General features: G+C 34.7%; 2 pseudogenes; both read left to right on the forward strand.

Annotated features, from left to right (window-relative positions):
* The first annotated feature begins 1,006 nt into the window (after positions 1-1,006).
* Positions 1,007-2,319, forward strand: LOC107030330 (annotated as a pseudogene).
* A 1,227-nt stretch (positions 2,320-3,546) lies between these two features.
* LOC107030331 lies at positions 3,547-5,961 on the forward strand (annotated as a pseudogene).
* The last annotated feature ends 3,741 nt before the right edge of the window (positions 5,962-9,702 follow it).

Raw genomic sequence — 9,702 nt, forward strand, 5'->3', positions numbered from 1 at the left:
GTTGTTGCCAGTCCTCGAAGCATAAAGTGTCTCGAGCTTGTCCCACAAATTTTTGGCATGTGTCTCATTCACAATATGATTTCTAACATTATCTTCAACCCATTGTCTAATATAGCCACAAACCTGCAGATGCTCAAATTCCCATTCTTCATCATTCAAAGACTGAGGCTTATTAGAAGCAAACACAGGTAAATGCATCTTCTTGACAAATAGAAGATCTTTCATCTTGCCTTTCCAAATATGATAGTTACTACCAGTTAAACACACCATTTTGCTCATATTTGCCTCCATCATTCAAAACGACAATCAACAATAACCAATGCTCTGATACCACTTTGTTGGGAAAGACAAGGCACTAACAAAGAATGCCTGACAGGATAACAGCGGAAGAATACCCAAGTCTATACTTTCCCTTTTCGATTTGAACCAAGAGAAGACAAACAACCACAAGCAATATGATAGTAAGGCAGCAAGTAATTCAACCAAACAAATATAACAAGGCAATAATAAACCAATCACACAAGACACCAAGATTTACGTGGAAAACCCTTCGATGTGAAGAGTAAAAAACCACGGGACCAAAAGCTCCACTATAATCACCAAGAGTTACAATATTGTTCTCCAAAATTGGCCACAAAACAAGTGCCAAACAACGAGCAACAACAAAATAAGATTGCACCAAATCTAGAGAATTAAAGGAGCAAAATCACCAATTTCGCAGCTACTGTTCACGACAGCAAAACTGAAGCTGCAGGCCACCAAATCCAACTCTGTCAGTTCCTAATCAAAGATTGAGATGAAGATAATATGCTGTCCAAAAATCAGCTCAATCGGACAAGAAACGAAGCGGGAATCGCAATTTGAAGTTGGCTGTTAGGGCTGAATTTTGACTGCGAAAACTGCTCTCTTTCTCTCTTTTTGGCTGCTGAAAAAACTCTCTGTGTATATGAAAATAAGACCTAAATAGGCTTATATTTGCCTCATAAGAATGGGCTTATGGGCAAAAATGAGTTGGTCCAAATTGGGCTTTTATTTATCCACATAGGAAGGGAAAAAGGCCCATAACCCAACAATATTCACTAACAAGTACTATTATTTGTGGAGTTGCTTTTGGTATTAGGTGTGATGAAGAAGCACATAAAAGAAGGAGATTTAATGAACTTTTAATTGAGACTCAACCAATGATGGCTATCTTCTTTGTGTCTAATTTTTTTCCTTCTTTAAGTTGGATTGATAAACTTACTGGATTGACGGATAGACTGGAGAAGAATTTCAACAACTTGGATAACTTTTATAAAGAACTCATTGAGCAACATCTTAATCCCAATAGGCCATAATCCATGGAAGGGGACATTCTTGATCTTTTGCTCCAATTGAAGAAAGAGAAATCAACTCCAATTGATCTCACTTTAGAGGATGTAAAAGCTCTTGCCATGGTAATCTAGTATATATATGTTAGTACATGTACTTTGAGACTTTTTTTTTGGTTTCACACCTGATGTTGTTTAAGAAGAAGGAAGCTGAGGATTGGAACATGTCAAAGGAACACGTCCAACGAAGCTGATTGACGTGTCTGCAGCAGTGCTACACGTCAGTCAGCTTCGTTGGACATGTTCCAATCGTCAACTTCCTTCTTCTTCAGCAGATGTCTCGAGCCCACATTAGAGCCCTGACTAAATTCAGATCGCGCACTGCAGGGCCCATTCAGGGGTGGTGCTCCCAACAGGATTTAGACTTCCTCATGAATTAGACAGCCTTAATGAAGAATCCAAGAGCCATGAAGAAAGTTCAAGAGGAAATTAGACAATCAATTGGAAAAAAAAGGCATTGTAAATGAAGATGACATCCAAAATATGCCTTATCTTAAAGCAGTAATAAAAGAGACATTTCGATTATATTCATCAGCTCCACTCCTACTACCAAGAGAATCAATGAAAAAGTCGATACTAGAAGGATATGAAATTGAGTTAGGAACCACAATTTATGTTAACTTTTGGGCTATTGCAAGAGATCCCGATATGTGGGAGAATTCAAATGAGTTTATTCCTGAAAGATTCCTGAATAGCGATATTAATTTCAAAGGATAAGACTTTAAGTTAATTCCATATGGAGCTGGACGAAGAGGATGCCACTATGACACTTGGGGTTGCCATAGTGGGACTTGCATTGTCAAATCTTCTTTATGCATTTGATTGGAAATTGCCTTGTGGCATGAGAAAAGAGGACATTCATACAACTGTTAGGCCAGGAATTGTCATGCATAAGAAAATATATCTTTGCCTTATCCCTAGACTATATTCAAATATGGATAAAAAATAAATTATTTTCAAGCTAAACATATATAGAATCATGTAATAAATTATTCTTATGTTAAACTTATCGATAGACTCTAAATTATGAATTTGTCTTTCACTCCGCTCTAGTTCTAGGAGTGTTGTATTTTGGTTCTTTTATGGGAGTTGGGCTAATGAATTTTAAGAAGGAACACCTTTATATTATGCAAATAAATAAATATATGTGCTACTGGTAGTAATTGTTTCATTTTCACTACTAAAAAGTTACTGTTTTTTTCATTGAAATTTTCTATTGAAAAATGTTTAACGACTATTTTTATAAATATTTTAATTGAGTCAGTGAGAAAAGAAAATATAGTATTCCTTCCGTCCTTTTTTACTTGTCTACTTTTGAATTGACACACTTATTAAGAAAATAATTAATGACGTAGTGAGTTTACCATTTTACCCCTATTAATTATGAAGTGGATGAAAAGTTCTACATTTTTCAAAGTAATTAGTCATTTAATTGAGGGTATAAAAGATAAAAAATAGTTCTTTCTTGATATATCAAAATAGATAAGTAATTAGGGACAGCTATAAAAGGAAAAGTAAACAAATAATTCAAAAGACGAAAGAAATAATATTTTTACACGGAAGAAGCAACAAATTGGAAGATGGTAATAAAACAATTTTGTATAAACGTTATAATTTATTTTAAAGTTGGAAAAGGCAATTATGTACCTTAGTACAAGTAAGAGTTGGAGGGGAGAAAACATCCTTACTAATATTTATGTTCTTTATTTCATACTTTATCACATATAAAATTATATAAAATTTCATATATCATAATAATAAGGTGCTATTTATAAACAAGACAAAAATAGCAATCAAACATTGTATTTTTTAAGTTCTATCTAAAGTATTCAAACGACATGTTAGTTTGTGAAACACATCATATAGTAATACGATGCATTAATAATCATAAATCAAGAATGCACCATTTAATGTGAGATTTACCAATCCAAGGTGGGTGGGGTGGAGGGTCACCTACTCGATTTGAGTTCAAAATGAATTATTTAGTTGTTTTAGATCAAATTTAAAATATTTATTTTTCAATACGCAAAACCTACTCCTATGTCTTGATACATTTTGAATTCAGAACCAAAATTGACGAATTTGATCCTTATTTTTGTATTAAATTTGTTTCACTTTAAAAATTATGAATTTAAGTCTATTATTTTAATTATAGTGAATTTTTACCTATAAAAATATGCGTCTGTAAAAATATATCTCAATTATTGGATATTAAAGATTTATCTGCATTTGCCACTAATCCTCATTGTCTATACTGACACGCTATAATACTCATTTTCATGATTTATATTACAGGTAGATATCAATTTACATCAAGGTAATTAAGTACCTTAGTTTTTTTTTTTTTTTGGAGATTTCTTGTAGCAATTGAAGATTAAGTGGTTTTCAGAGGTTTGAGAGAGAAATTAACAAGTTGTGTAAAATATGATTAATTGATAGGCTGGGATGGGTCTACTGAGTAGAGTGTCATCTATGAATTTACATAATTAACCTTTATATAATTAAAATATTAATTCAAAATTTTTGAATTTACCTTAATAATAATGAAATAATTAAACAAGAAGGCAAAATATGAGGAGTAATATTTGCATAAATAAAAGTGTATGATTTCTTGGCATTAACATACCTCGTATATTTGTAAAATAGCAAAAAAAATAAAAAAATAAAATTATGGGAGAATTAAGGAAAAAAACCAAACTTCTCAACTATCCTAGTTAATGGTCGACTAAATAAGTCTATTATCTTTCTAAAAATGGTAGTTGAGGCAAATCTAGATCATTAGATACAGATTTGATCTCTTTAAATTACCAATTTCTTTATATTTATAGACTTTTTTAAAAAATATTATTAAGGTGTGTTTAGCATGGAAAAAAATGAATAATTTTTTTTTAATATTATCATATTCAGTTAGTCAAAAAATTTGAATAATATTTTCTCTAAAAAATACGTTTTTTTTTCTTAAAAAAAAAAGGAAAATAACTTTCCTAGTGAAAGTAGGAAGAACATATTTCACAAACTTTCAAAGTGATTGTGTCATCCAACACCCTCCCACACGCCTTATCTTCATCCCAACTCGTAGCCACTTTTCCTACCACCCCACACCAGTAATTCCTTCACCTTCACCTCTCATGCTATTTGTCCAGATTATATACAAAAATCCAAAAAATATTTATCATAAAAAAAAACATTTTCCTTCGTATCAACCACACCCTTACTTTTTAATTATAAATTAAAGAGACAATAGAAAATTTTATTACAAGACATTTCAAGTGACTTTACCCAAAAAGAAAAAAAAAAGTTGTTTTCACTCTTTGTAGTCCTTGTTATCATCATTATTCTCAGTTTGCTTCTTTCTAAAGCCAAAAGGAATGGAAAAAACATTCTACCACCAGGGCCTTTAGGGTTGCCATTCATTGGAAATTTGCATCAATTTGATAGTGTAAAGCCTCATACCTATTTTTGGAAACTTTCTAAAAAATATGGAAAAATATTCTCATTGAAAGATTGTTCTACTCCAGTAGTTGTAATTTCTTCTGCAAAATTAGCAAAAGAAGTATTGAAAACACAAGATTTAACATTTTGTAGTAGACCTTCTACTCTTTGCCAGCAAAAGTTTTCTTACAATAGTCAAGATATTGCCTCATCACCTTACAATGACAATTGGAAAGAACATCGAAAAATATTTTTTGTTCATTTATTTAGTCCAAAAGAAGTACAATATTTTGTTCCAATTCGTGAAAATGAAATGTTAAGAATGATCAAGGAAATATCTCAACAAGCTGTCACTTCACGAACTACCAATTTGAGTAGTATATTGATTTCACTAACGACTACAATTTTTTGTAGAGTTGCTTTTGGTATTAGGTATGATGAAGAAACACACGAAAGGAGGAATTTTAATGAACTTTTAAAAGTGACTGAAGAAATGTTGGTAAGCTTTTTTGTCTCTGATTTTTTTCCTCTCTTTGGATGGATTGATAATCTCTCCAAAAAAATAATATACTCGAGAAGAATTATAAGGATTTGGATGAGTTTTACGAAGGACTCATTGAGCAACATCTCAGTCCCAATAGGCCAAAATCCATGGAAAAAGGAGATATTATTGATCTTTTGCTCCAATTGAAGAAAGACAAGTCAACTCCAATCGATCTTACTTTGGAGAACATAAAGGCTATCATTATGGTAATAAACTACTCCATTTTATATATGTCAGTTTCTTACACCTATTAATCTTTCATTGACTTGATATTAATACTTCAAGTATTTGAATAAAGATAAAATGAGAAATTCAAAGTTTGTGAATTTGTGTCAACGTTTTTATGCTCTCAATTTATATCTTGTAGAATATGCTAGTTGGTGGAACGAACACTAGTGCAGCTACAATAATTTGGGCAATGACATCTTTGATAGCTAATCAGAATGCCATGAAGAAAGTTCAAGAAGAAATTCGAGAATCAGTTGGGAAAAGTCCATAGAGAGTGAAGATGATGTCCAAAATCTTCCATTTTTGGACAGCATATTATCTTCATCTCAATCTTTGATTAGGAACTGACAGAGTTGGATTTGGTGGCCTGCAGCTTCAGTTTTGTTGTCGTGAACAGTAGCTGCGAAATTGGTGATTTTGCTCCTTTAATTCTCTAGATTTGGTGCAATCTTATTTTGTTGTTGCTCGTTGTTTGGCACTTGTTTTGTGGCCAATTTTGGAGAACAATATTGTAACTCTTGGTGATTATAGTGGAGCTTTTGGTCCCGTGGTTTTTTACTCTTCACATCGAAGGGTTTTCCACGTAAATCTTGGTGTCTTGTGTGATTGGTTTATTATTGCCTTGTTATATTTGTTTGGTTGAATTACTTGCTGCCTTACTATCATATTGCTTGTGGTTGTTTGTCTTCTCTTGGTTCAAATCGAAAAGGGAAAGTATAGACTTGGGTATTCTTCCGCTGTTATCCTGTCAGGCATTCTTTGTTAGTGCCTTGTCTTTCCCAACAAAGTGGTATCAGAGCATTGGTTATTGTTGATTGTCGTTTTGAATGATGGAGGCAAATATGAGCAAAATGGTGTGTTTAAATGGTAGTAACTATCATATTTGGAAAGGCAAGATGAAAGATCTTCTATTTGTCAAGAAGATGCATTTACCTGTGTTTGCTTCTAATAAGCCTCAGTCTTTGAATGATGAAGAATGGGAATTTGAGCATCTGCAGGTTTGTGGCTATATTAGACAATGGGTTGAAGATAATGTTAGAAATCATATTGTGAATGAGACACATGCCAAAAGTTTGTGGGACAAGCTCGAGACACTTTATGCTTCGAAGACTGGCAACAACAAGTTGTTCCTATTGAAACAATTAATGAATATCAGGTATAAAGAGGGCACTCCTATTTCTGATCATATTAATGATTTTCAGGGTGTTCTTGACCAGCTGTCCGGAATGGGTGTAAAGTTTGATGATGAGATACAGGGACTTTGGCTTCTTAATACTCTGCCAGACTCTTGGGAAACTCTTTGAGTTTCTTTGACTAATTCTGCTCCCAGTGGTGTTGTAACCATGGAATATACTAAGAGTGGTGTCTTGAATGAAGAAATGAGAAGAAGATCTCAAGCCTCATCTTCTTCAGCTTCACACTCCGATGTTTTGGTTACTGAAGATAGGGGGAGAAACAAGTCCAGAGGTCAGAATGATAGAGGTAAAAGTAGAAGCAAGTCAAAGTCTAAATACAAGAATATTACATGTGACTATTGCCACAAGAATGGGCATATCATGAAATATTGTTACAAGCACAAGAGAGATATGAGACAACAAAAGAGAGAAGGCGATAATGAAAATCGTGTTGCTGTTGTTGCTAATGATGATCTTCTTGTTTCTTGTGATGCAAATGCCATTAATCTTGTTCGTGATGAGTCTAGCTGGTTTGTGGATTCTGGTGCTACTTCTCATGTCACGCCAAAGAAGGAATTATTTTCTTCTTATACTCCAGGTAATTTTGGAACGTTGAAAATGGGCAATAATCATGAAGTTGAAGTTATTGGCATTGGGACAGTTTGTTTGGAAAGTAACAATGGTTCCAAACTAGTTCTCAATAATGTCAAGCATGCTCCAGATGTTCGCTTGAATTTGATTTCTGTGGGATATCTTGATGATGAGGGTTATGTTAATACACTTGGTGTTGGCCAGTGGAAGCTTACTAGAGGTTTGATGGTTGTGGCCCGTGGTGACAAGTTGTCTAACTTGTATGTATTTCAGGGCTCCATGTCCAGAGACTCAGTAAATTTGGTGGAGAATGATACTTCATCAGAGTTATGGCATAGAAGGCTGAGTCATATGAGCGAGAAGGGGATTGATAGTTTGGCTAAGAAAAATTTGCTTTCTGGAGTGAAACAAGCAAAGTTGAAGAAATGTGTTCATTGCTTAGCCGGTAAACAGAAAAGAGTTTCTTTTCAGAGTCATCCGCCTTCAAGAAAGCTTGATTTGCTGGAGTTGGTACATTCTGATTTGTGTGGTCCTTTTAAGGTAAGATCTCATGGTGGTGCACTTTACTTTGTGACTTTTATTGATGATCATTCTCGCAAACTCTGGGTATTTCCTTTGAAGTCCAAGGATCAAGTACTTGATGTGTTCAAGAGTTTTCAGGCCTTGGTTGAAAGACAAACAGGGAAGACATTGAAATGCATCCGCTCAGATAATGGTGGTGAGTATATTGGTCCTTTTGATAGATATTGCAGAGAGCAGGGTATTAGGCATCAGAAAACTCCTCCAAAGACTCCTCAGTTAAATGGTTTAGCAGAGAGGATGAACAGAACTCTAGTTGAGAGGGTTAGATGTATGCTTTCAGATGCTAAGCTGTCAGATTCCTTTTGGGCAGAAGCACTTAATACTGCTGCTTATGTTATCAATTTATCTCCTGCTGTTGCTTTAGATGGTGATGTCCCTGACAGAGTTTGGACTGGTAAGAATGTTTCTTATGATCATCTTAGAGTCTTTGGGTGTAAAGCCTTTGTACATGTTCCTAAGGATGAAAGGTCAAAGTTGGATGTTAAAACTAGGCAGTGTATCTTCATTGGTTATGGTCAAGATGAATTTGGCTATCGTTTCTATGATCCTGTTGAGAAGAAACTTGTTAGAAGCCGTGATGTTGTGTTCTTTGAAGACCAAACAATTGAAGATTTTGACAAAGCTGACAAGGCTGATTTTCAGAGTAGTGAGAGCTTAGTTGATGTTGATCCAGTTCCTTTGACTATTGCACCGGAAGAAAATCTTCATAATGATGAAAATCAAGTTGATAATGAAGATGGTGATCATGTTCAGAATGACCGGCATGATGTTGTTGATGCTCCAGTGCAAGATGATGTGGTTGTCCAACAACCAATTATAGATGCTCCAGAGAGTTCTCTCAGACGATCTAGTAGAGAGAGAATTCCTTCATCTCGTTATTCTCCCAATGAGTATGTACTCTTGACTGACGGGGGAGAACCTGAGAGTCTTGATGAGGCCATGGAAAGTGAAGAAAAAGAAAGGTGGTTTGATGCTATGGAAGATGAGATTAAATCCTTGCATGATAATCATACCTTTGATTTGGTTAAGTTACCTAAAGACAGAAAAGCTTTGAAAAACAGGTGGGTTTTTCGGGTGAAACATGAAGATGGTAATCCAGTTCCACGGTACAAAGCTAGATTAGTTGTCAAGGGATTTAATCAGAAAAGGGGAGTTGATTTTGATGAGATATTCTCTCCAGTTGTGAAGATGTCATCCATTCGTGTGGTTCTAGGCTTGGCTGCAAGTCTAGATTTAGAGGTTGAGCAAATGGATGTTAAAACTGCTTTCCTCCATGGTGACTTAGATGAAGAAATTTATATGGAGCAACCGGAAGGTTTTGAAGTCAAGGGTAAAGAGAATTATGTTTGCAAATTGAAGAAGAGCTTGTATGGTTTGAAACAAGCTCCCAGGCAGTGGTACAGGAAGTTTGGTTCTTTTATGAGTCAGCAGGGCTTCAAGAAGACTTCTTCAGACCATTGTGTTTTTGTGCAAAAGTTCTCTGATGGTGACTTTATTATTGTGTTGCTTTATGTTGATGACATGCTTGTTGTTGGTCATAATACTTGCAGGATTCAGAAGTTGAAGCAAGAGTTGAGTAAGTCTTTTGCTATGAAAGACTTAGGACCAGCAAGGCAGATTCTTGGCATGCAGATTGTCCGTGATAGAAAGGCCAAGAAATTGGTATTATCACAAGAGAAGTACATTCAGAAAGTACTTCGCAGATTCAGCATGGACAAAGCTAAGGTTGTCAGTACACCTTTAGCTATGCACTTCAAATTGAGCACGAAACAGTGTCCTT

The sequence above is a fragment of the Solanum pennellii genome, chromosome 9, assembly GCF_001406875.1.
Source record: "Solanum pennellii chromosome 9, SPENNV200".
NCBI lineage: Eukaryota > Viridiplantae > Streptophyta > Magnoliopsida > Solanales > Solanaceae > Solanum > Solanum pennellii.